General features: G+C 46.4%; 1 protein-coding gene, 73 non-coding genes and 1 pseudogene across 75 annotated transcripts in view; 74 read left to right on the top strand and 1 right to left on the bottom strand.

The window, feature by feature from the left end:
• Window positions 1-18,935, bottom strand: part of LOC125795261 (syncytin-A-like) — a 170,873-nt gene that overhangs the window by 135,365 nt on the left and 16,573 nt on the right. The window lies entirely within an intron of this gene.
• On the top strand, window positions 77-195 carry LOC125795453 (5S ribosomal RNA). The gene has a single exon (XR_007434444.1). It is a non-coding gene; the product is annotated as a 5S ribosomal RNA (ribosomal RNA).
• On the top strand, window positions 306-424 carry LOC125795791 (5S ribosomal RNA). Its single transcript, XR_007434783.1, has one exon. It is a non-coding gene; the product is annotated as a 5S ribosomal RNA (ribosomal RNA).
• LOC125796076 (5S ribosomal RNA) lies at window positions 535-653 on the top strand. Its single transcript, XR_007435068.1, has one exon. It is a non-coding gene; the product is annotated as a 5S ribosomal RNA (ribosomal RNA).
• LOC125795913 (5S ribosomal RNA) lies at window positions 764-882 on the top strand. Its single transcript, XR_007434905.1, has one exon. It is a non-coding gene; the product is annotated as a 5S ribosomal RNA (ribosomal RNA).
• LOC125795451 (5S ribosomal RNA) lies at window positions 993-1,111 on the top strand. The gene has a single exon (XR_007434443.1). It is a non-coding gene; the product is annotated as a 5S ribosomal RNA (ribosomal RNA).
• On the top strand, window positions 1,222-1,340 carry LOC125795450 (5S ribosomal RNA). Its single transcript, XR_007434442.1, has one exon. It is a non-coding gene; the product is annotated as a 5S ribosomal RNA (ribosomal RNA).
• On the top strand, window positions 1,451-1,569 carry LOC125795449 (5S ribosomal RNA). The gene has a single exon (XR_007434441.1). It is a non-coding gene; the product is annotated as a 5S ribosomal RNA (ribosomal RNA).
• On the top strand, window positions 1,680-1,798 carry LOC125796276 (5S ribosomal RNA). The gene has a single exon (XR_007435268.1). It is a non-coding gene; the product is annotated as a 5S ribosomal RNA (ribosomal RNA).
• LOC125796188 (5S ribosomal RNA) lies at window positions 1,909-2,027 on the top strand. Its single transcript, XR_007435180.1, has one exon. It is a non-coding gene; the product is annotated as a 5S ribosomal RNA (ribosomal RNA).
• Window positions 2,138-2,256, top strand: LOC125795447 (5S ribosomal RNA). The gene has a single exon (XR_007434439.1). It is a non-coding gene; the product is annotated as a 5S ribosomal RNA (ribosomal RNA).
• On the top strand, window positions 2,367-2,485 carry LOC125795868 (5S ribosomal RNA). Its single transcript, XR_007434860.1, has one exon. It is a non-coding gene; the product is annotated as a 5S ribosomal RNA (ribosomal RNA).
• Window positions 2,596-2,714, top strand: LOC125795975 (5S ribosomal RNA). The gene has a single exon (XR_007434967.1). It is a non-coding gene; the product is annotated as a 5S ribosomal RNA (ribosomal RNA).
• On the top strand, window positions 2,825-2,943 carry LOC125796126 (5S ribosomal RNA). Its single transcript, XR_007435118.1, has one exon. It is a non-coding gene; the product is annotated as a 5S ribosomal RNA (ribosomal RNA).
• Window positions 3,054-3,172, top strand: LOC125795738 (5S ribosomal RNA). Its single transcript, XR_007434730.1, has one exon. It is a non-coding gene; the product is annotated as a 5S ribosomal RNA (ribosomal RNA).
• LOC125795964 (5S ribosomal RNA) lies at window positions 3,283-3,401 on the top strand. Its single transcript, XR_007434956.1, has one exon. It is a non-coding gene; the product is annotated as a 5S ribosomal RNA (ribosomal RNA).
• On the top strand, window positions 3,512-3,630 carry LOC125795446 (5S ribosomal RNA). The gene has a single exon (XR_007434438.1). It is a non-coding gene; the product is annotated as a 5S ribosomal RNA (ribosomal RNA).
• LOC125795445 (5S ribosomal RNA) lies at window positions 3,741-3,859 on the top strand. Its single transcript, XR_007434437.1, has one exon. It is a non-coding gene; the product is annotated as a 5S ribosomal RNA (ribosomal RNA).
• Window positions 3,970-4,088, top strand: LOC125795846 (5S ribosomal RNA). The gene has a single exon (XR_007434838.1). It is a non-coding gene; the product is annotated as a 5S ribosomal RNA (ribosomal RNA).
• Window positions 4,199-4,317, top strand: LOC125795444 (5S ribosomal RNA). The gene has a single exon (XR_007434436.1). It is a non-coding gene; the product is annotated as a 5S ribosomal RNA (ribosomal RNA).
• LOC125795443 (5S ribosomal RNA) lies at window positions 4,428-4,546 on the top strand. Its single transcript, XR_007434435.1, has one exon. It is a non-coding gene; the product is annotated as a 5S ribosomal RNA (ribosomal RNA).
• On the top strand, window positions 4,657-4,775 carry LOC125795442 (5S ribosomal RNA). Its single transcript, XR_007434434.1, has one exon. It is a non-coding gene; the product is annotated as a 5S ribosomal RNA (ribosomal RNA).
• On the top strand, window positions 4,886-5,004 carry LOC125795441 (5S ribosomal RNA). The gene has a single exon (XR_007434433.1). It is a non-coding gene; the product is annotated as a 5S ribosomal RNA (ribosomal RNA).
• Window positions 5,115-5,233, top strand: LOC125795761 (5S ribosomal RNA). Its single transcript, XR_007434753.1, has one exon. It is a non-coding gene; the product is annotated as a 5S ribosomal RNA (ribosomal RNA).
• On the top strand, window positions 5,344-5,462 carry LOC125796045 (5S ribosomal RNA). The gene has a single exon (XR_007435037.1). It is a non-coding gene; the product is annotated as a 5S ribosomal RNA (ribosomal RNA).
• LOC125795845 (5S ribosomal RNA) lies at window positions 5,573-5,691 on the top strand. Its single transcript, XR_007434837.1, has one exon. It is a non-coding gene; the product is annotated as a 5S ribosomal RNA (ribosomal RNA).
• LOC125795440 (5S ribosomal RNA) lies at window positions 5,802-5,920 on the top strand. The gene has a single exon (XR_007434432.1). It is a non-coding gene; the product is annotated as a 5S ribosomal RNA (ribosomal RNA).
• On the top strand, window positions 6,031-6,149 carry LOC125796125 (5S ribosomal RNA). Its single transcript, XR_007435117.1, has one exon. It is a non-coding gene; the product is annotated as a 5S ribosomal RNA (ribosomal RNA).
• Window positions 6,260-6,378, top strand: LOC125795736 (5S ribosomal RNA). Its single transcript, XR_007434728.1, has one exon. It is a non-coding gene; the product is annotated as a 5S ribosomal RNA (ribosomal RNA).
• Window positions 6,489-6,607, top strand: LOC125795963 (5S ribosomal RNA). The gene has a single exon (XR_007434955.1). It is a non-coding gene; the product is annotated as a 5S ribosomal RNA (ribosomal RNA).
• On the top strand, window positions 6,718-6,836 carry LOC125795439 (5S ribosomal RNA). The gene has a single exon (XR_007434431.1). It is a non-coding gene; the product is annotated as a 5S ribosomal RNA (ribosomal RNA).
• Window positions 6,947-7,065, top strand: LOC125795438 (5S ribosomal RNA). The gene has a single exon (XR_007434430.1). It is a non-coding gene; the product is annotated as a 5S ribosomal RNA (ribosomal RNA).
• On the top strand, window positions 7,176-7,294 carry LOC125795844 (5S ribosomal RNA). The gene has a single exon (XR_007434836.1). It is a non-coding gene; the product is annotated as a 5S ribosomal RNA (ribosomal RNA).
• On the top strand, window positions 7,405-7,523 carry LOC125795436 (5S ribosomal RNA). Its single transcript, XR_007434428.1, has one exon. It is a non-coding gene; the product is annotated as a 5S ribosomal RNA (ribosomal RNA).
• Window positions 7,634-7,752, top strand: LOC125795435 (5S ribosomal RNA). The gene has a single exon (XR_007434427.1). It is a non-coding gene; the product is annotated as a 5S ribosomal RNA (ribosomal RNA).
• Window positions 7,863-7,981, top strand: LOC125795434 (5S ribosomal RNA). Its single transcript, XR_007434426.1, has one exon. It is a non-coding gene; the product is annotated as a 5S ribosomal RNA (ribosomal RNA).
• LOC125795433 (5S ribosomal RNA) lies at window positions 8,092-8,210 on the top strand. The gene has a single exon (XR_007434425.1). It is a non-coding gene; the product is annotated as a 5S ribosomal RNA (ribosomal RNA).
• Window positions 8,321-8,439, top strand: LOC125795760 (5S ribosomal RNA). Its single transcript, XR_007434752.1, has one exon. It is a non-coding gene; the product is annotated as a 5S ribosomal RNA (ribosomal RNA).
• Window positions 8,550-8,668, top strand: LOC125796044 (5S ribosomal RNA). The gene has a single exon (XR_007435036.1). It is a non-coding gene; the product is annotated as a 5S ribosomal RNA (ribosomal RNA).
• On the top strand, window positions 8,779-8,897 carry LOC125795843 (5S ribosomal RNA). The gene has a single exon (XR_007434835.1). It is a non-coding gene; the product is annotated as a 5S ribosomal RNA (ribosomal RNA).
• Window positions 9,008-9,126, top strand: LOC125795432 (5S ribosomal RNA). The gene has a single exon (XR_007434424.1). It is a non-coding gene; the product is annotated as a 5S ribosomal RNA (ribosomal RNA).
• Window positions 9,237-9,355, top strand: LOC125796075 (5S ribosomal RNA). The gene has a single exon (XR_007435067.1). It is a non-coding gene; the product is annotated as a 5S ribosomal RNA (ribosomal RNA).
• On the top strand, window positions 9,466-9,584 carry LOC125795430 (5S ribosomal RNA). The gene has a single exon (XR_007434422.1). It is a non-coding gene; the product is annotated as a 5S ribosomal RNA (ribosomal RNA).
• LOC125795429 (5S ribosomal RNA) lies at window positions 9,695-9,813 on the top strand. The gene has a single exon (XR_007434421.1). It is a non-coding gene; the product is annotated as a 5S ribosomal RNA (ribosomal RNA).
• Window positions 9,924-10,042, top strand: LOC125795428 (5S ribosomal RNA). The gene has a single exon (XR_007434420.1). It is a non-coding gene; the product is annotated as a 5S ribosomal RNA (ribosomal RNA).
• On the top strand, window positions 10,153-10,271 carry LOC125795427 (5S ribosomal RNA). The gene has a single exon (XR_007434419.1). It is a non-coding gene; the product is annotated as a 5S ribosomal RNA (ribosomal RNA).
• Window positions 10,382-10,500, top strand: LOC125795426 (5S ribosomal RNA). Its single transcript, XR_007434418.1, has one exon. It is a non-coding gene; the product is annotated as a 5S ribosomal RNA (ribosomal RNA).
• On the top strand, window positions 10,611-10,729 carry LOC125795424 (5S ribosomal RNA). Its single transcript, XR_007434416.1, has one exon. It is a non-coding gene; the product is annotated as a 5S ribosomal RNA (ribosomal RNA).
• LOC125795423 (5S ribosomal RNA) lies at window positions 10,840-10,958 on the top strand. Its single transcript, XR_007434415.1, has one exon. It is a non-coding gene; the product is annotated as a 5S ribosomal RNA (ribosomal RNA).
• On the top strand, window positions 11,069-11,187 carry LOC125795422 (5S ribosomal RNA). The gene has a single exon (XR_007434414.1). It is a non-coding gene; the product is annotated as a 5S ribosomal RNA (ribosomal RNA).
• On the top strand, window positions 11,298-11,416 carry LOC125795421 (5S ribosomal RNA). Its single transcript, XR_007434413.1, has one exon. It is a non-coding gene; the product is annotated as a 5S ribosomal RNA (ribosomal RNA).
• On the top strand, window positions 11,527-11,645 carry LOC125796285 (5S ribosomal RNA). Its single transcript, XR_007435277.1, has one exon. It is a non-coding gene; the product is annotated as a 5S ribosomal RNA (ribosomal RNA).
• Window positions 11,756-11,874, top strand: LOC125796190 (5S ribosomal RNA). The gene has a single exon (XR_007435182.1). It is a non-coding gene; the product is annotated as a 5S ribosomal RNA (ribosomal RNA).
• On the top strand, window positions 11,985-12,103 carry LOC125796288 (5S ribosomal RNA). Its single transcript, XR_007435280.1, has one exon. It is a non-coding gene; the product is annotated as a 5S ribosomal RNA (ribosomal RNA).
• LOC125795420 (5S ribosomal RNA) lies at window positions 12,214-12,332 on the top strand. Its single transcript, XR_007434412.1, has one exon. It is a non-coding gene; the product is annotated as a 5S ribosomal RNA (ribosomal RNA).
• LOC125795419 (5S ribosomal RNA) lies at window positions 12,443-12,561 on the top strand. The gene has a single exon (XR_007434411.1). It is a non-coding gene; the product is annotated as a 5S ribosomal RNA (ribosomal RNA).
• Window positions 12,672-12,790, top strand: LOC125795983 (5S ribosomal RNA). Its single transcript, XR_007434975.1, has one exon. It is a non-coding gene; the product is annotated as a 5S ribosomal RNA (ribosomal RNA).
• Window positions 12,900-13,018, top strand: LOC125796319 (5S ribosomal RNA). The gene has a single exon (XR_007435311.1). It is a non-coding gene; the product is annotated as a 5S ribosomal RNA (ribosomal RNA).
• Window positions 13,129-13,247, top strand: LOC125796074 (5S ribosomal RNA). Its single transcript, XR_007435066.1, has one exon. It is a non-coding gene; the product is annotated as a 5S ribosomal RNA (ribosomal RNA).
• LOC125795418 (5S ribosomal RNA) lies at window positions 13,358-13,476 on the top strand. Its single transcript, XR_007434410.1, has one exon. It is a non-coding gene; the product is annotated as a 5S ribosomal RNA (ribosomal RNA).
• On the top strand, window positions 13,587-13,705 carry LOC125795417 (5S ribosomal RNA). The gene has a single exon (XR_007434409.1). It is a non-coding gene; the product is annotated as a 5S ribosomal RNA (ribosomal RNA).
• LOC125795416 (5S ribosomal RNA) lies at window positions 13,816-13,934 on the top strand. Its single transcript, XR_007434408.1, has one exon. It is a non-coding gene; the product is annotated as a 5S ribosomal RNA (ribosomal RNA).
• On the top strand, window positions 14,045-14,163 carry LOC125795415 (5S ribosomal RNA). Its single transcript, XR_007434407.1, has one exon. It is a non-coding gene; the product is annotated as a 5S ribosomal RNA (ribosomal RNA).
• On the top strand, window positions 14,274-14,392 carry LOC125795413 (5S ribosomal RNA). Its single transcript, XR_007434405.1, has one exon. It is a non-coding gene; the product is annotated as a 5S ribosomal RNA (ribosomal RNA).
• Window positions 14,503-14,621, top strand: LOC125796388 (5S ribosomal RNA; annotated as a pseudogene).
• LOC125795412 (5S ribosomal RNA) lies at window positions 14,732-14,850 on the top strand. The gene has a single exon (XR_007434404.1). It is a non-coding gene; the product is annotated as a 5S ribosomal RNA (ribosomal RNA).
• Window positions 14,961-15,079, top strand: LOC125795411 (5S ribosomal RNA). Its single transcript, XR_007434403.1, has one exon. It is a non-coding gene; the product is annotated as a 5S ribosomal RNA (ribosomal RNA).
• LOC125795410 (5S ribosomal RNA) lies at window positions 15,190-15,308 on the top strand. The gene has a single exon (XR_007434402.1). It is a non-coding gene; the product is annotated as a 5S ribosomal RNA (ribosomal RNA).
• Window positions 15,419-15,537, top strand: LOC125796122 (5S ribosomal RNA). Its single transcript, XR_007435114.1, has one exon. It is a non-coding gene; the product is annotated as a 5S ribosomal RNA (ribosomal RNA).
• Window positions 15,648-15,766, top strand: LOC125795409 (5S ribosomal RNA). Its single transcript, XR_007434401.1, has one exon. It is a non-coding gene; the product is annotated as a 5S ribosomal RNA (ribosomal RNA).
• On the top strand, window positions 15,877-15,995 carry LOC125795408 (5S ribosomal RNA). Its single transcript, XR_007434400.1, has one exon. It is a non-coding gene; the product is annotated as a 5S ribosomal RNA (ribosomal RNA).
• On the top strand, window positions 16,106-16,224 carry LOC125795407 (5S ribosomal RNA). The gene has a single exon (XR_007434399.1). It is a non-coding gene; the product is annotated as a 5S ribosomal RNA (ribosomal RNA).
• Window positions 16,335-16,453, top strand: LOC125795406 (5S ribosomal RNA). Its single transcript, XR_007434398.1, has one exon. It is a non-coding gene; the product is annotated as a 5S ribosomal RNA (ribosomal RNA).
• Window positions 16,564-16,682, top strand: LOC125795405 (5S ribosomal RNA). The gene has a single exon (XR_007434397.1). It is a non-coding gene; the product is annotated as a 5S ribosomal RNA (ribosomal RNA).
• Window positions 16,793-16,911, top strand: LOC125795724 (5S ribosomal RNA). Its single transcript, XR_007434716.1, has one exon. It is a non-coding gene; the product is annotated as a 5S ribosomal RNA (ribosomal RNA).

Raw genomic sequence — 18,935 nt, 5'->3', positions numbered from 1 at the left:
ATACATTACTAGTTTGTTATCTGAAACCCAACATAGATGAAGTTGCATAAGTAGTCTTGATGAGAGCTCTGCAATGGCTTACGGTCACACTACCCTGAGAACGCCCGATCTCGTCTGATCTCGGAAGCTAAGCAGGGTTTGGCCTGGTTAGTACTTGGATGGGAGACCACCTGGGAATACCAGGTGCTGTAAGCTTTTCCCCTCTTGCTTCCATTACCATGGTCTTGTTATACATTACTAGTTTGTTATCTGAAACCCAACATAGATGAAGTTGCATAAGTAGTCTTGATGAGAGCTCTGCAATGGCTTATGGTCACACTACCCTGAGAACGCCCGATCTCGTCTGATCTCGGAAGCTAAGCAGGGTTTGGCCTGGTTAGTACTTGGATGGGAGACCACCTGGGAATACCAGGTGCTGTAAGCTTTTCCCCTCTTGCTTCCATTACCATGGTCTTGTTATACATTACTAGTTTGTTATCTGAAACCCAACATAGATGAAGTTGCATAAGTAGTCTTGATGAGAGCTCTGCAATGGCTTACGGTCACACTACCCTGAGAACGCCCGATCTCGTCTGATCTCAGAAGCTAAGCAGGGTTTGGCCTGGTTAGTACTTGGATGGGAGACCACCTGGGAATACCAGGTGCTGTAAGCTTTTCCCCTCTTGCTTCCATTACCATGGTCTGGTTATACATTACTAGTTTGTTATCTGAAACCCAACATAGATGAAGTTGCATAAGTAGTCTTGATGAGAGCTCTGCAATGGCTTACGGTCACACTACCCTGAGAACGCCCGATCTCGTCTGATCTCGGACGCTAAGCAGGGTTTGGCCTGGTTAGTACTTGGATGGGAGACCACCTGGGAATACCAGGTGCTGTAAGCTTTTCCCCTCTTGCTTCCATTACCATGGTCTTGTTATACATTACTAGTTTGTTATCTGAAACCCAACATAGATGAAGTTGCATAAGTAGTCTTGATGAGAGCTCTGCAATGGCTTACGGTCACACTACCCTGAGAACGCCCGATCTCGTCTGATCTCGGAAGCTAAGCAGGGTTTGGCCTGGTTAGTACTTGGATGGGAGACCACCTGGGAATACCAGGTGCTGTAAGCTTTTCCCCTCTTGCTTCCATTACCATGGTCTTGTTATACATTACTAGTTTGTTATCTGAAACCCAACATAGATGAAGTTGCATAAGTAGTCTTGATGAGAGCTCTGCAATGGCTTACGGTCACACTACCCTGAGAACGCCCGATCTCGTCTGATCTCGGAAGCTAAGCAGGGTTTGGCCTGGTTAGTACTTGGATGGGAGACCACCTGGGAATACCAGGTGCTGTAAGCTTTTCCCCTCTTGCTTCCATTACCATGGTCTTGTTATACATTACTAGTTTGTTATCTGAAACCCAACATAGATGAAGTTGCATAAGTAGTCTTGATGAGAGCTCTGCAATGGCTTACGGTCACACTACCCTGAGAACGCCCGATCTCGTCTGATCTCGGAAGCTAAGCAGGGTTTGGCCTGGTTAGTACTTGGATGGGAGACCACCTGGGAATACCAGGTGCTGTAAGCTTTTCCCCTCTTGCTTCCATTACCATGGTCTTGTTATACATTACTAGTTTGTTATCTGAAACCCAACATAGATGAATTTGCATAAGTAGTCTTGATGCGAGCTCTGCAATGGCTTACGGTCACACTACCCTGAGAACGCCCAATCTCGTCTGATCTCGGAAGCTAAGCAGGGTTTGGCCTGGTTAGTACTTGGATGGGAGACCACCTGGGAATAACAGGTGCTGTAAGCTTTTCCCCTCTTGCTTCCATTACCATGGTCTTGTTATACATTACTAGTTTGTTATCTGAAACCCAACATAGATGAAGTTGCATAAGTAGTCTTGATGAGAGCTCTGCAATGGCTTACGGTCACACTACCCTGAGAACGCCCGCTCTCGTCTGATCTCGGAAGCTAAGCAGGGTTTGGCCTGGTTAGTACTTGGATGGGAGACCACCTGGGAATACCAGGTGCTGTAAGCTTTTCCCCTCTTGCTTCCATTACCATGGTCTTGTTATACATTACTAGTTTGTTATCTGAAACCCAACATAGATTAAGTTGCATAAGTAGTCTTGATGAGAGCTCTGCAATGGCTTACGGTCACACTACCCTGAGAACGCCCGATCTCGTCTGATCTCGGAAGCTAAGCAGGGTTTGGCCTGGTTAGTACTTGGATGGGAGACCACCTGGGAATACCAGGTGCTGTAAGCTTTTCCCCTCTTGCTTCCATTACCATGGTCTTGTTATACATTACTAGTTTGTTATCTGAAACCCAACATAGATGAAGTTGCATAAGTAGTCTTGATGAGAGCTCTGCAATGGCTTACGGTCACACTACCCTGAGAACGCCCGATCTCGTCTGATCTCGGAAGCTAAGCAGGGTTTGACCTGGTTAGTACTTGGATGGGAGACCACCTGGGAATACCAGGTGCTGTAAGCTTTTCCCCTCTTGCTTCCATTACCATGGTCTTGTTATACATTACTAGTTTGTTATCTGAAACCCAACATAGATGAAGTTGCATAAGTAGTCTTGATGAGAGCTCTGCAATGGCTTACGATCACACTACCCTGAGAACGCCCGATCTCGTCTGATCTCGGAAGCTAAGCAGGGTTTGGCCTGGTTAGTACTTGGATGGGAGACCACCTGGGAATACCAGGTGCTGTAAGCTTTTCCCCTCTTGCTTCCATTACCATGGTCTTGTTATACATTACTAGTTTGTTATCTGAAACCCAACATAGATGAAGTTGCATAAGTAGTCTTGATGCGAGCTCTGAAATGGCTTACGGTCACGCTACCCTGAGGACGCCCGATCTCGTCTGATCTCGGAAGCTAAGCAGGGTTTGGCCTGGTTAGTACTTGGATGGGAGACCACCTGGGAATACCAGGTGCTGTAAGCTTTTCCCCTCTTGCTTCCATTACCATGGTCTTGTTATACATTACTAGTTTGTTATCTGAAACCCAACATAGATGAAGTTGCATAAGTAGTCTTGATGAGAGCTCTGCAATGGCTTACGGTCACACTACCCTGAGAACGCCCGATCTCGTCTGATCTCGGAAGCTAAGCAGGGTTTGGCCTGGCTAGTACTTGGATGGGAGACCACCTGGGAATACCAGGTGCTGTAAGCTTTTCCCCTCTTGCTTCCATTACAATGGTCTTGTTATACATTACTAGTTTGTTATCTGAAACCCAACATAGATGAAGTTGCATAAGTAGTCTTGATGAGAGCTCTGCAATGGCTTACGGTCACACTACCCTGAGAACGCCCGATCTCGTCTGATCTTGGAAGCTAAGCAGGGTTTGGCCTGGTTAGTACTTGGATGGGAGACCACCTGGGAATACCAGGTGCTGTAAGCTTTTCCCCTCTTGCTTCCATTACCATGGTCTTGTTATACATTACTAGTTTGTTATCTGAAACCCAACATAGATGAAGTTGCATAAGTAGTCTTGATGAGAGCTCTGCAATGGCTTACGGTCACACTACCCTGAGAACGCCCGATCTCGTCTGATCTCGGAAGCTAAGCAGGGTTTGGCCTGGTTAGTACTTGGATGGGAGACCACCTGGGAATACCAGGTGCTGTAAGCTTTTCCCCTCTTGCTTCCATTACCATGGTCTTGTTATACATTACTAGTTTGTTATCTGAAACCCAACATAGATGAAGTTGCATAAGTAGTCTTGATGAGAGCTCTGCAATGGCTTACGGTCACACTACCCTGAGAACGCCCGATCTCGTCTGATCTCGGAAGCTAAGCAGGGTTTGGCCTGGTTAGTACTTGGATGGGAGACCACCTGGGAATACCAGGTGCTGTAAGCTTTTCCCCTCTTGCTTCCATTACCATGGTCTTGTTATACATTACTAGTTTGTTATCTGAAACCCAATATAGATGAAGTTGCATAAGTAGTCTTGATGAGAGCTCTGCAATGGCTTACGGTCACACTACCCTGAGAATGCCCGATCTCGTCTGATCTCGGAAGCTAAGCAGGGTTTGGCCTGGTTAGTACTTGGATGGGAGACCACCTGGGAATACCAGGTGCTGTAAGCTTTTCCCCTCTTGCTTCCATTACCATGGTCTTGTTATACATTACTAGTTTGTTATCTGAAACCCAACATAGATGAAGTTGCATAAGTAGTCTTGATGAGAGCTCTGCAATGGCTTACGGTCACACTACCCTGAGAACGCCCGATCTCGTCTGATCTCGGAAGCTAAGCAGGGTTTGGCCTGGTTAGTACTTGGATGGGAGACCACCTGGGAATACCAGGTGCTGTAAGCTTTTCCCCTCTTGCTTCCATTATCATGGTCTTGTTATACATTACTAGTTTGTTATCTGAAACCCAACATAGATGAAGTTGCATAAGTAGTCTTGATGAGAGCTCTGCAATGGCTTACGGTCACACTACCCTGAGAACGCCCGATCTCGTCTGATCTCGGAAGCTAAGCAGGGTTTGGCCTGGTTAGTACTTGGATGGGAGACCACCTGGGAATACCAGGTGCTGTAAGCTTTTCCCCTCTTGCTTCCATTACCATGGTCTTGTTAAACATTACTAGTTTGTTATCTGAAACCCAACATAGATGAAGTTGCATAAGTAGTCTTGATGAGAGCTCTGCAATGGCTTACGGTCACACTACCCTGAGAACGCCCGATCTCGTCTGATCTCGGAAGCTAAGCAGGGTTTGGCCTGGTTAGTACTTGGATGGGAGACCACCTGGGAATACCAGGTGCTGTAAGCTTTTCCCCTCTTGCTTCCATTACCATGGTCTTGTTATACATTACTAGTTTGTTATCTGAAACCCAACATAGATGAAGTTGCATAAGTAGTCTTGATGAGAGCTCTGCAATGGCTTACGGTCACACTACCCTGAGAACGCCCGATCTCGTCTGATCTCGGAAGCTAAGCAGGGTTTGGCCTGGTTAGTACTTGGATGGGAGACCACCTGGGAATACCAGGTGCTGTAAGCTTTTCCCCTCTTGCTTCCATTACCATGGTCTTGTTATACATTACTAGTTTGTTATCTGAAACCCAACATAGATGAAGTTGCATAAGTAGTCTTGATGAGAGCTCTGCAATGGCTTACGGTCACACTACCCTGAGAACGCCCGATCTCGTCTGATCTCGGAAGCTAAGCAGGGTTTGGCCTGGTTAGTACTTGGATGGGAGACCATCTGGGAATACCAGGTGCTGTAAGCTTTTCCCCTCTTGCTTCCATTACCATGGTCTTGTTATACATTACTAGTTTGTTATCTGAAACCCAACATAGATGAAGTTGCATAAGTAGTCTTGATGAGAGCTCTGCAATGGCTTACGGTCACACTACCCTGATAAAGCCCGATCTCGTCTGATCTCGGAAGCTAAGCAGGGTTTGGCCTGGCTAGTACTTGGATGGGAGACCACCTGGGAATACCAGGTGCTGTAAGCTTTTCCCCTCTTGCTTCCATTACCATGGTCTTGTTATACATTACTAGTTTGTTATCTGAAACCCAACATAGATGAAGTTGCATAAGTAGTCTTGATGAGAGCTCTGCAATGGCTTACGGTCACACTACCCTGAGAATGCCCGATCTCGTCTGATCTCGGAAGCTAAGCAGGGTTTGGCCTGGTTAGTACTTGGATGGGAGACCACCTGGGAATACCAGGTGCTGTAAGCTTTTCCCCTCTTGCTTCCATTACCATGGTCTTGTTATACATTACTAGTTTGTTATCTGAAACCCAACATAGATGAAGTTGCATAAGTAGTCTTGATGAGAGCTCTGCAATGGCTTACGGTCACACTACCCTGAGAACGCCCGATCTCGTCTGATCTCGGAAGCTAAGCAGGGTTTGGCCTGGTTAGTACTTGGATGGGAGACCACCTGGGAATACCAGGTGCTGTAAGCTTTTCCCCTCTTGCTTCCATTACCATGGTCTTGTTATACATTACTAGTTTGTTATCTGAAACCCAACATAGATGAAGTTGCATAAGTAGTCTTGATGCGAGCTCTGAAATGGCTTACGGTCACGCTACCCTGAGGACGCCCGATCTCGTCTGATCTCGGAAGCTAAGCAGGGTTTGGCCTGGTTAGTACTTGGATGGGAGACCACCTGGGAATACCAGGTGCTGTAAGCTTTTCCCCTCTTGCTTCCATTACCATGGTCTTGTTATACATTACTAGTTTGTTATCTGAAACCCAACATAGATGAAGTTGCATAAGTAGTCTTGATGAGAGCTCTGCAATGGCTTACGGTCACACTACCCTGAGAACGCCCGATCTCGTCTGATCTCGGAAGCTAAGCAGGGTTTGGCCTGGCTAGTACTTGGATGGGAGACCACCTGGGAATACCAGGTGCTGTAAGCTTTTCCCCTCTTGCTTCCATTACAATGGTCTTGTTATACATTACTAGTTTGTTATCTGAAACCCAACATAGATGAAGTTGCATAAGTAGTCTTGATGAGAGCTCTGCAATGGCTTACGGTCACACTACCCTGAGAACGCCCGATCTCGTCTGATCTTGGAAGCTAAGCAGGGTTTGGCCTGGTTAGTACTTGGATGGGAGACCACCTGGGAATACCAGGTGCTGTAAGCTTTTCCCCTCTTGCTTCCATTACCATGGTCTTGTTATACATTACTAGTTTGTTATCTGAAACCCAACATAGATGAAGTTGCATAAGTAGTCTTGATGAGAGCTCTGCAATGGCTTACGGTCACACTACCCTGAGAACGCCCGATCTCGTCTGATCTCGGAAGCTAAGCAGGGTTTGGCCTGGTTAGTACTTGGATGGGAGACCACCTGGGAATACCAGGTGCTGTAAGCTTTTCCCCTCTTGCTTCCATTACCATGGTCTTGTTATACATTACTAGTTTGTTATCTGAAACCCAACATAGATGAAGTTGCATAAGTAGTCTTGATGAGAGCTCTGCAATGGCTTACGGTCACACTACCCTGAGAACGCCCGATCTCGTCTGATCTCGGAAGCTAAGCAGGGTTTGGCCTGGTTAGTACTTGGATGGGAGACCACCTGGGAATACCAGGTGCTGTAAGCTTTTCCCCTCTTGCTTCCATTACCATGGTCTTGTTATACATTACTAGTTTGTTATCTGAAACCCAATATAGATGAAGTTGCATAAGTAGTCTTGATGAGAGCTCTGCAATGGCTTACGGTCACACTACCCTGAGAATGCCCGATCTCGTCTGATCTCGGAAGCTAAGCAGGGTTTGGCCTGGTTAGTACTTGGATGGGAGACCACCTGGGAATACCAGGTGCTGTAAGCTTTTCCCCTCTTGCTTCCATTACCATGGTCTTGTTATACATTACTAGTTTGTTATCTGAAACCCAACATAGATGAAGTTGCATAAGTAGTCTTGATGAGAGCTCTGCAATGGCTTACGGTCACACTACCCTGAGAACGCCCGATCTCGTCTGATCTCGGAAGCTAAGCAGGGTTTGGCCTGGTTAGTACTTGGATGGGAGACCACCTGGGAATACCAGGTGCTGTAAGCTTTTCCCCTCTTGCTTCCATTATCATGGTCTTGTTATACATTACTAGTTTGTTATCTGAAACCCAACATAGATGAAGTTGCATAAGTAGTCTTGATGAGAGCTCTGCAATGGCTTACGGTCACACTACCCTGAGAACGCCCGATCTCGTCTGATCTCGGAAGCTAAGCAGGGTTTGGCCTGGTTAGTACTTGGATGGGAGACCACCTGGGAATACCAGGTGCTGTAAGCTTTTCCCCTCTTGCTTCCATTACCATGGTCTTGTTAAACATTACTAGTTTGTTATCTGAAACCCAACATAGATGAAGTTGCATAAGTAGTCTTGATGAGAGCTCTGCAATGGCTTACGGTCACACTACCCTGAGAACGCCCGATCTCGTCTGATCTCGGAAGCTAAGCAGGGTTTGGCCTGGTTAGTACTTGGATGGGAGACCACCTGGGAATACCAGGTGCTGTAAGCTTTTCCCCTCTTGCTTCCATTACCATGGTCTTGTTATACATTACTAGTTTGTTATCTGAAACCCAACATAGATGAAGTTGCATAAGTAGTCTTGATGAGAGCTCTGCAATGGCTTACGGTCACACTACCCTGAGAACGCCCGATCTCGTCTGATCTCGGAAGCTAAGCAGGGTTTGGCCTGGTTAGTACTTGGATGGGAGACCACCTGGGAATACCAGGTGCTGTAAGCTTTTCCCCTCTTGCTTCCATTACCATGGTCTTGTTATACATTACTAGTTTGTTATCTGAAACCCAACATAGATGAAGTTGCATAAGTAGTCTTGATGAGAGCTCTGCAATGGCTTACGGTCACACTACCCTGAGAACGCCCGATCTCGTCTGATCTCGGAAGCTAAGCAGGGTTTGGCCTGGTTAGTACTTGGATGGGAGACCATCTGGGAATACCAGGTGCTGTAAGCTTTTCCCCTCTTGCTTCCATTACCATGGTCTTGTTATACATTACTAGTTTGTTATCTGAAACCCAACATAGATGAAGTTGCATAAGTAGTCTTGATGAGAGCTCTGCAATGGCTTACGGTCACACTACCCTGATAAAGCCCGATCTCGTCTGATCTCGGAAGCTAAGCAGGGTTTGGCCTGGCTAGTACTTGGATGGGAGACCACCTGGGAATACCAGGTGCTGTAAGCTTTTCCCCTCTTGCTTCCATTACCATGGTCTTGTTATACATTACTAGTTTGTTATCTGAAACCCAACATAGATGAAGTTGCATAAGTAGTCTTGATGAGAGCTCTGCAATGGCTTACGGTCACACTACCCTGAGAATGCCCGATCTCGTCTGATCTCGGAAGCTAAGCAGGGTTTGGCCTGGTTAGTACTTGGATGGGAGACCACCTGGGAATACCAGGTGCTGTAAGCTTTTCCCCTCTTGCTTCCATTACCATGGTCTTGTTATACATTACTAGTTTGTTATCTGAAACCCAACATAGATGAAGTTGCATAAGTAGTCTTGATGAGAGCTCTGCAATGGCTTACGGTCACACTACCCTGAGAACGCCCGATCTCGTCTGATCTCGGAAGCTAAGCAGGGTTTGGCCTGGTTAGTACTTGGATGGGAGACCACCTGGGAATACCAGGTGCTGTAAGCTTTTCCCCTCTTGCTTCCATTACCATGGTCTTGTTATACATTACTAGTTTGTTATCTGAAACCCAACATAGATGAAGTTGCATAAGTAGTCTTGATGAGAGCTCTGCAATGGCTTACGGTCACACTACCCTGAGAACGCCCGATCTCGTCTGATCTCAGAAGCTAAGCAGGGTTTGGCCTGGTTAGTACTTGGATGGGAGACCACCTGGGAATACCAGGTGCTGTAAGCTTATCCCCTCTTGCTTCCATTACCATGGTCTTGTTATACATTACTAGTTTGTTATCTGAAACCCAACATAGATGAAGTTGCATAAGTAGTCTTGATGAGAGCTCTGCAATGGCTTACGGTCACACTACCCTGAGAACGCCCGATCTCGTCTGATCTCGGAAGCTAAGCAGGGTTTGGCCTGGTTAGTACTTGGATGGGAGACCACCTGGGAATACCAGGTGCTGTAAGCTTTTCCCCTCTTGCTTCCATTACCATGGTCTTGTTATACATTACTAGTTTGTTATCTGAAACCCAACATAGATGAAGTTGCATAAGTAGTCTTGATGAGAGCTCTGCAATGGCTTACGGTCACACTACCCTGAGAACGCCCGATCTCGTCTGATCTCGGAAGCTAAGCAGGGTTTGGCCTGGTTAGTACTTGGATGGGAGACCACCTGGGAATACCAGGTGCTGTAAGCTTTTCCCCTCTTGCTTCCATTACCATGGTCTTGTTATACATTACTAGTTTGTTATCTGAAACCCAACATAGATGAAGTTGCATAAGTAGTCTTGATGAGAGCTCTGCAATGGCTTACGGTCACACTACCCTGAGAACGCCCGATCTCGTCTGATCTCGGAAGCTAAGCAGGGTTTGGCCTGGTTAGTACTTGGATGGGAGACCACCTGGGAATACCAGGTGCTGTAAGCTTTTCCCCTCTTGCTTCCATTACCATGGTCTTGTTATACATTACTAGTTTGTTATCTGAAACCCAACATAGATGAAGTTGCATAAGTAGTCTTGATGAGAGCTCTGCAATGGCTTACGGTCACACTACCCTGAGAACGCCCGATCTCGTCTGATCTCGGAAGCTAAGCAGGGTTTGGCCTGGTTAGTACTTGGATGGGAGACCACCTGGGAATACCAGGTGCTGTAAGCTTTTCCCCTCTTGCTTCCATTACCATGGTCTTGTTATACATTACTAGTTTGTTATCTGAAACCCAACATAGATGAAGTTGCATAAGTAGTCCTAATGAGAGCTCTGCAATGGCTTACGGTCACACTACCCTGAGAACGCCCGATCTCGTCTGATCTCGGAAGCTAAGCAGGGTTTGGCCTGGTTAGTACTTGGATGGGAGACCACCTGGGAATACCAGGTGCTGTAAGCTTTTCCCCTCTTGCTTCCATTACCATGGTCTTGTTATACATTACTAGTTTGTTATCTGAAACCCAACATAGATGAAGTTGCATAAGTAGTCTTGATGAGAGCTCTGCAATGGCTTACGGTCACACTACCCTGAGAACGCCCGATCTCGTCTGATCTCGGAAGCTAAGCAGGGTTTGGCCTGGTTAGTACTTGGATGGGAGACCACCTGGGAATACCAGGTGCTGTAAGCTTTTCCCCTCTTGCTTCCATTACCATGGTCTTGTTATACATTACTAGTTTGTTATCTGAAACCCAACATAGATGAAGTTGCATAAGTAGTCTTGATGAGAGCTCTGCAATGGCTTACGGTCACACTACCCTGAGAACGCCCGATCTCGTCTGATCTCGGAAGCTAAGCAGGGTTTGGCCTGGTTAGTACTTGGATGGGAGACCACCTGGGAATACCAGGTGCTGTAAGCTTTTCCCCTCTTGCTTCCATTACCATGGTCTTGTTATACATTACTAGTTTGTTATCTGAAACCCAACATAGATGAAGTTGCATAAGTAGTCTTGATGAGAGCTCTGCAACGGCTTACGGTCACACTACCCTGAGAACGCCCGATCTCGTCTGATCTCGGAAGCTAAGCAGGGTTTGGCCTGGTTAGTACTTGGATGGGAGACCACCTGGGAATACCAGGTGCTGTAAGCTTTTCCCCTCTTGCTTCCATTACCATGGTCTTGTTATACATTACTAGTTTGTTATCTGAAACCCAACATAGATGAAGTTGCATAAGTAGTCTTGATGAGAGCTCTGCAATGGCTTACGGTCACACTACCCTGAGAACGCCCGATCTCGTCTGATCTCGGAAGCTAAGCAGGGTTTGGCCTGGTTAGTACTTGGATGGGAGACCACCTGGGAATACCAGGTGCTGTAAGCTTTTCCCCTCTTGCTTCCATTACCATGGTCTTGTTATACATTACTAGTTTGTTATCTGAAACCCAACATAGATGAAGTTGCATAAGTAGTCTTGATGAGAGCTCTGCAATGGCTTACGGTCACACTACCCTGAGAACGCCCGATCTCGTCTGATCTCGGAAGCTAAGCAGGGTTTGGCCTGGTTAGTACTTGGATGGTAGACCACCTGGTAATACCAGGTGCTGTAAGCTTTTCCCCTCTTGCTTCCATTACCATGGTCTTGTTATACATTACTAGTTTGTTATCTGAAACCCAACATAGATGAAGTTGCATAAGTAGTCTTGATGAGAGCTCTGCAATGGCTTACGGTCACACTACCCTGAGAACGCCCGATCTTGTCTGATCTCGGAAGCTAAACAGGGTTTGGCCTGGTTAGTACTTGGATGGGAGACCACCTGGGAATACCAGGTGCTGTAAGCTGTTCCCCTCTTGCTTCCATTACCATGGTCTTGTTATACATTACTAGTTTGTTATCTGAAACCCAACATAGATGAAGTTGCATAAGTAGTCTTGATGAGAGCTCTGCAATGGCTTACGGTCACACTACCCTGAGAACGCCCGATCTCGTCTGATCTCGGAAGCTAAGCAGGGTTTGGCCTGGTTAGTACTTGGATGGGAGACCACCTGGGATTACCAGGTGCTGTAAACTTTTCCCCTCTTGCTTCCATTACCATGGTCTTGTTATACATTACTAGTTTGTTATCTGAAACCCAACATAGATGAAGTTGCATAAGTAGTCTTGATGAGAGCTCTGCAATGGCTTACGGTCACACTACCCTGAGAACGCCCGATCTCGTCTGATCTCGGAAGCTAAGCAGGGTTTGGCCTGGTTAGTACTTGGATGGGAGACCACCTGGGAATACCAGGTGCTGTAAGCTTTTCCCCTCTTGCTTCCATTACCATGGTCTTGTTATACATTACTAGTTTGTTATCTGAAACCCAACATAGATGAAGTTGCATAAGTAGTCTTGATGAGAGCTCTGCAATGGCTTACGGTCACACTACCCTGAGAACGCCCGATCTCGTCTGATCTCGGAAGCTAAGCAGGGTTTGGCCTGGTTAGTACTTGGATGGGAGACCACCTGGGAATACCAGGTGCTGTAAGCTTTTCCCCTCTTGCTTCCATTACCATGATCTTGTTATACATTACTAGTTTGTTGTCTGAAACCCAACATAGATGAAGTTGCATAAGTAGTCTTGATGAGAGCTCTGCAATGGCTTACGGTCACACTACCCTGAGAACGCCCGATCTCGTCTGATCTCGGAAGCTAAGCAGGGTTTGGCCTGGTTAGTACTTGGATGGGAGACCACCTGGGAATACCAGGTCCTGTAAGCTTTTCCCCTCTTGCTTCCATTACCATGGTCTTGTTATACATTACTAGTTTGTTATCTGAAACCCAACATAGATGAAGTTGCATAAGTAGTCTTGATGAGAGCTCTGCAATGGCTTCGGTCACACTACCCTGAGAACGCCCGATCTCGTCTGATCTCGGAAGCTAAGCAGGGTTTGGCCTGGTTAGTACTTGGATGGGAGACCACCTGGGAATACCAGGTGCTGTAAGCTTTTCCCCTCTTGCTTCCATTACCATGGTCTTGTTATACATTACTAGTTTGTTATCTGAAACCCAACATAGATGAAGTTGCATAAGTAGTCTTGATGAGAGCTCTGCAATGGCTTACGGTCACACTACCCTGAGAACGCCCGATCTCGTCTGATCTCAGAAGCTAAGCAGGGTTTGGCCTGGTTAGTACTTGGATGGGAGACCACCTGGGAATACCAGGTGCTGTAAGCTTTTCCCCTCTTGCTTCCATTACCATGGTCTTGTTATACATTACTAGTTTGTTATCTGAAACCCAACATAGATGAAGTTGCATAAGTAGTCTTGATGAGAGCTCTGCAATGGCTTACGGTCACACTACCCTGAGAACGCCCGATCTCGTCTGATCTCGGAAGCTAAGCAGGGTTTGGCCTGGTTAGTACTTGGATGGGAGACCACCTGGGAATACCAGGTGCTGTAAGCTTTTCCCCTCTTGCTTCCATTACCATGGTCTTGTTATACATTACTAGTTTGTTATCTGAAACCCAACATAGATGAAGTTGCATAAGTAGTCTTGATGAGAGCTCTGCAATGGCTTACGGTCACACTACCCTGAGAACGCCCGATCTCGTCTGATCTCGGAAGCTAAGCAGGGTTTGGCCTGGTTAGTACTTGGATGGGAGACCACCTGGGAATACCAGGTGCTGTAAGCTTTTCCCCTCTTGCTTCCATTACCATGGTCTTGTTATACATTACTAGTTTGTTATCTGAAACCCAACATAGATGAAGTTGCATAAGTAGTCTTGATGAGAGCTCTGCAATGGCTTACGGTCACACTACCCTGAGAACGCCCGATCTCGTCTGATCTCGGAAGCTAAGCAGGGTTTGGCCTGGTTAGTACTTGGATGGGAGACCACCTGGGAATACCAGGTGCTGTAAGCTTTTCCCCTCTTGCTTCCATTACCATGGTCTTGTTATACATTACTAGTTTGTTATCTGAAACCCAACATAGATGAAGTTGCATAAGTAGTCTTGATGAGAGCTCTGCAATGGCTTACGGTCACACTACCCTGAGAACGCCCGATCTCGTCTGATCTCGGAAGCTAAGCAGGGTTTGGCCTGGTTAGTACTTGGATGGGAGACCACCTGGGAATACCAGGTGCTGTAAGCTTTTCCCCTCTTGCTTCCATTACCATGGTCTTGTTATACATTACTAGTTTGTTATCTGAAACCCAACATAGATGAAGTTGCATAAGTAGTCTTGATGAGAGCTCTGCAATGGCTTACGGTCACACTACCCTGAGAACGCCCGATCTCGTCTGATCTCGGAAGCTAAGCAGGGTTTGGCCTGGTTAGTACTTGGATGGGAGACCACCTGGGAATACCAGGTGCTGTAAGCTTTTCCCCTCTTGCTTCCATTACCATGGTCTTGTTATACATTACTAGTTTGTTATCTGAAACCCAACATAGATGAAGTTGCATAAGTAGTCTTGATGAGAGCTCTGCAATGGCTTACGGTCACACTACCCTGAGAATGCCCGATCTCGTCTGATCTCGGAAGCTAAGCAGGGTTTGGCCTGGTTAGAATTTGGATGGGAGACCACCTGGGAATACCAGGTGCTGTAAACTTTTCCCCTCTTGCTTCCATTACCATGGTCTTGTTATACATTACTAGTTTGTTATCTGAAACCCAACATAGATGAAGTTGCATAAGTAGTCTTGATGAGAGCTCTGCAATGGCTTACGGTCACACTACCCTGAGAACGCCCGATCTCGTCTGATCTCGGAAGCTAAGCAGGGTTTGGCCTGGTTAGTACTTGGATGGGAGACCACCTGGGAATACCAGGTGCTGTAAGCTTTTCCCCTCTTGCTTCCATTACCATGGTCTTGTTATACATTACTAGTTTGTTATCTGAAACCCAACATAGATGAAGTTGCATAAGTAGTCTTGATGAGAGCTCTGCAATGGCTTACGGTCACACTACCCTGAGAACGCCCGATCTCGTCTGATCTCGGAAGCTAAGCAGGGTTTGGCCTGGTTAGTACTTGGATGGGAGACCACCTGGGAATACCAGGTGCTGTAAGCTTTTCCCCTCTTGCTTCCATTACCACGGTCTTGTTATTCATTACTAGTTTGTTATCTGAAACCCAACATAGATGAAGTTGCATAAGTAGTCTTGATGAGAGCTCTGCAATGGCTTACGGTCACACTACCCTGAGAACGCCCGATCTCGTCTGATCTCGGAAGCTAAGCAGGGTTTGGCCTGGTTAGTACTTGGATGGGAGACCACCTGGGAATACCAGGTGCTGTAAGCTTTTCCCCTCTTGCTTCCATTACCACGGTCTTGTTATACATTACTAGTTTGTTATCTGAAACCCAACATAGATGAAGTTGCATAAGTAGTCTTGATGAGAGCTCTGCAATGGCTTATGGTCACACTACCCTGAGAACGCCCGATCTCGTCTGATCTCGGAAGCTAAGCAGGGTTTGGCCTGGTTAGTACTTGGATGGGAGACCACCTGGGAATACCAGGTGCTGTAAACTTTTCCCCTCTTGCTTCCATTACCACGGTCTTGTTATACATTACTAGTTTGTTATCTGAAATCCAACATAGATGAAGTTGCATAAGTAGTCTTGATGAGAGCTCTGCAATGGCTTACGGTCACACTACCCTGAGAACGCCCGATCTCGTCTGATCTCGGAAGCTAAGCAGGGTTTGGCCTGGTTAGTACTTGGATGGGAGACCACCTGGGAATACCAGGTGCTGTAAGCTTTTCCCCTCTTGCTTCCATTACCATGGTCTTGTTATACATTACTAGTTTGTTATCTGAAACCCAACATAGATGAAGTTGCATAAGTAGTCTTGATGAGAGCTCTGCAATGGCTTACGGTCACACTACCCTGAGAACGCCCGATCTCGTCTGATCTCGGAAGCTAAGCAGGGTTTGGCCTGGTTAGTACTTGGATGGGAGACCACCTGGGAATACCAGGTGCTGTAAGCTTTTCCCCTCTTGCTTCCATTACCATGGTCTTGTTATACATTACTAGTTTGTTATCTGAAACCCAACATAGATGAAGTTGCATAAGTAGTCTTGATGAGAGCTCTGCAATGGCTTACGGTCACACTACCCTGAGAACGCCCGATCTCGTCTGATCTCGGAAGCTAAGCAGGGTTTGGCCTGGTTAGTACTTGGATGGGAGACCACCTGGGAATACCAGGTGCTGTAAGCTTTTCCCCTCTTGCTTCCATTACCATGGTCTTGTTATACATTACTAGTTTGTTATCTGAAACCCAACATAGATGAAGTTGCATAAGTAGTCTTGATGAGAGCTCTGCAATGGCTTACGGTCACACTACCCTGAGAACGCCCGATCTCGTCTGATCTCGGAAGCTAAGCAGGGTTTGGCCTGGTTAGTACTTGGATGGGAGACCACCTGGGAATACCAGGTGCTGTAAGCTTTTCCCCTCTTGCTTCCATTACCATGGTCTTGTTATACATTACTAGTTTGTTATCTGAAACCCAACATAGATGAAGTTGCATAAGTAGTCTTGATGAGAGCTCTGCAATGGCTTACGGTCACACTACCCTGAGAACGCCCGATCTCGTCTGATCTCGGAAGCTAAGCAGGGTTTGGCCTGGTTAGTACTTGGATGGGAGACCACCTGGGAATACCAGGTGCTGTAAGCTTTTCCCCTCTTGCTTCCATTACCATGGTCTTGTTATACATTACTAGTTTGTTATCTGAAACCCAACATAGATGAAGTTGCATAAGTAGTCTTGATGAGAGATCTGCAATGGCTTACGGTCAGACTACCCTGAGAACGCCCGATCTCGTCTGATCTCGGAAGCTAAGCAGGGTTTGGCCTGGTTAGTACTTGGATGGGAGACCACCTGGGAATACCAGGTGCTGTAAGCTTTTCCCCTCTTGCTTCCATTACCATTGTGGTGGAAATACCTGTGACGATTAATAAAGACAAATATTAAGTTCTGAGTCGTGTCAGATGAGTAACAAGTTTTTATTAATGCAAATTATTGAGAGTACAATCAGTCATGAAATCATCACGCTCTGAAAGTGCTCTGAGAGTAACAGTCTCTCAGAGCCATTATTTATCCCCGCTCCGCTGTATCCGGAACCGTAAACCATATATGGACATAGGGTTTCCCGCTTGCAACGGCATCCTTCAAAATCTCCCTTCTATCCCAAGACGGAAACTCCCTTCTGTTCCCAGGCAGAGTTTTTTAGGGTTGTTTCCCGTCAGAAATGTCAGCATAACCTCTTCACGTTCACATCCTGGTGTTTACCCAAAATGGTTATCAGACAAGGTTTCTCTGCTAGCTAGCACGTACACAAATGTCGGAATGACCTAAAAAGTAACTCTGCAAAACGAGCTAATATGAAGTGAATTACCACTGTGAATATTAAGTGTGATTAAGCACATCTAATAAAATGAACATGCATAAAATGATTACATTTGTCATAACAAGGTGGTTATAATAGTAATAACATGGTGATAATGAAATTTCCCACGTCACTCCTCCCTTTTGATTCTAGGAATCAACTCACACAATTTCCTACACATTGCTCGGATTTTCATACCGAGGTTCCTCAGTAAGCATTAGGGATAGCCCTATAACAGGGTCTTCGTCACCTGGAATCATCTGAAACATCTGGTAGTGACTGAATGCACGAGTAATCATATTTGAGATACAATTCATAACACATGGTACTATACATAGGATAAGGAGTCCCAAACAAATAATAGGGAGGACCATAGGCAGTAGCCAACGTCCCCATGGCCCTAAAAAAGACTCCAGCCATGCTAGCCATGGCTCATTCACAGGTGGAGGTTCATGGATTGCTTGTTTCATGTGACTTACAAGGTCAGTGATGTTCTCATAATAGTCTGGAATTGAAAAACAACAAGAGGTGTTCAAAACCTGACACACTCCCCCTTCATGGGACAGCAAAAGATCAAGAGCCATTCTATTCTGAAGTACAGCCTGACGTATGGCCCTCATCTCTGCATTTATTAGAAAAAAGGCTTCGGTGCTACTATTAGCCATAACCAACATTTGCCATGCAAGTCCATTGATCTTATTCAAAGTAGCAGTTGTTCCACCTCCTAGGAAAAGGGACCATCCAACTGATGCTCCAGGTGTTGTCCAAGGGTCAGCCAGGACATACCCGTGGTATTTCGAACCCACGGCACGTCGTTTCCTAGTCAAAGAGTTCTTAGGGAGAACTGCCATGTGTGGGACCACCATAGCTGGAGTGCAACACCCATTCCAAGGGAATGAGTGGACCCAAGTCCCGTTCCGGCTCTTCTTTTGTGGTAGATTGGTGTAGGCAGTTTGGCCACACACCCAGCTCACAGGTCCCGAAGTTCGGGCCCCTGACATGATGTGACATTCTGTGTAGTTGGGTCTCACGGTGTGAGTGCCATCTGATATTGAACAGTTGAAGCCTAAGCTATCATAGAAGGTGATGTTAACTTTACAGTCAGTGTACCCTAAACGAGGCCCTCCTCTTATTCCAGATGAGCACATGCAGGTGGATGCATTGAGAGGGGGCACCGTGGTGAAAGACATGTTCGCAAATTTTGGCTCATATCTTGGTCCGGGGTGGGTCATGTTACATTGGGGCATCATCTGAAACATAGCAGTCACATTTCCATTAAACGGAGGGCTTTGTTTCGTGGCTGCGAAATGGGCTGATACATTTAGCATAAATGCCATCTGAATGTCTAGAGCGCAGTCTGCTGGATCCTTCAGCAATGTAGCAGCAGTCACATTGTTTAAAGGAGTTGGTATCCAGGGGACAGCAAGCTTGTGGCAGACAATACATTCTCTGTTGGGAGACACCTCGTCAGCTGCTGCTACTGTGGCCATGCATGCTTTGTTTCCAAAGCATTGTTGTTCCACTCGGCCCTGAAGGGACTG

This window comes from Astyanax mexicanus, unplaced genomic scaffold (genome assembly GCF_023375975.1).
Source record: "Astyanax mexicanus isolate ESR-SI-001 unplaced genomic scaffold, AstMex3_surface scaffold_46, whole genome shotgun sequence".
In the NCBI taxonomy this organism is placed as follows: Eukaryota; Metazoa; Chordata; class Actinopteri; order Characiformes; family Acestrorhamphidae; genus Astyanax; species Astyanax mexicanus.
The sequence above is the reverse complement of the archived record's forward strand: the minus strand, read 5'-3'. Positions and strand labels throughout refer to the sequence as shown.